Source organism: Arachis ipaensis, chromosome B3 (genome assembly GCF_059453495.1).
Source record: "Arachis ipaensis isolate K30076 ecotype BB chromosome B3, ASM5945349v1, whole genome shotgun sequence".
Taxonomy (NCBI): domain Eukaryota; kingdom Viridiplantae; phylum Streptophyta; class Magnoliopsida; order Fabales; family Fabaceae; genus Arachis; species Arachis ipaensis.
In genome coordinates, this window is record NC_142438.1 from 31021876 (window position 1) to 31023111 (window position 1236).

Here is a 1236-nt window from a genome sequence, read left to right on the forward strand (position 1 = left end):
CATGTTCTTATGCTGGCCTTAGGTTGGTTATTTAACCACCTCTTAGCTTGATCTTTTACAGCAAATGGAAACAGTAATAGTCTATAGACATCCTGATCTATTTCCTTATCATGTACTGTGTCAGCAATTTGTAAAAATTGTGCCAGAAACTCTGTAGGTTCTTCCTGTGGAAGACCGGAATACTGGCAACTTTGCTGCACCATGATAATGAGATGAGGATTCAACTCAAAGCTACTAACTCCAATGGAGGGTATGCAGATGCTACTCCCATATGAAGCAGTAGAGGGGTTAGAATATGACTCCAAAGTCCTCCTGGACTGTCCATCTCCACTTATGTCCATGATGGATATGTGGATATAACTTGGACTGATTTATCTTTTTATTTATTTTATTTTATAAGAAGTAAATACTTAAATAAAATAAAATAACTAAAAAGAATTTGAATTTTGAAAAAAAAAATTTTTTTTCGTAAAAAAAAATAAAAATTAATTAGTTAAAAAAAAGAAGAAATTTTTGGAAAAGAAGGAAGCTATTTTCGAAAATTAGGGAGAGAGAGAGTTAGTTAGGTAGTTTTGAAAAAGTTAAGAAACAAACAAAAAGTTAGTTAGTTAGTTGAAACAAATTTTGAAAAGATAAGAAGTTAGGAAGTTAGAAAAGATATTTTAAAAAGATATTTTTGAATTTAGTGAGGAGAGAGAAAAACAATAAGATAGTACTAGATTTAAAATTTTTAGATCTAATGCTCCTTGTTTTTCGAAAATTTTGGAGGGAAAACACCAAGGAACACCAAACTTAAAAATTTTAAGATCAAGACACAAGGAAAACTCAAGAACACTTTGAAGACTCACAAGAACACAAGAACATGAAGGAAGAACACCAAACTTAAAATTTTTTTTGAAAACCAAACAAAATTTTCGAAAATCAAAGGGAAATCAACAAGAAAACACCAAACTTAAAGTTTGGCACAAGATTTAATAGAAAAAAATATTTTTGAAAAAGAATGTTTTGAAAAGAGTATAAAAGATTCTAACCCAATCAAATTAATGTTCTAGCCAAATGAGTTATGGGACCTTATTTTAAGAAAGATTATTTTTGAAAACACCAAACTTAAAGTTTGGCACAGGATTTAATAGAAAAATTATTTTTGAAAAAGGTTTTAAAAAATATGATAGCCAATTATCATGAACATAAACACCACGCTCTAACTAACTGAGTTATAAATTTAAAGTGTTTTAA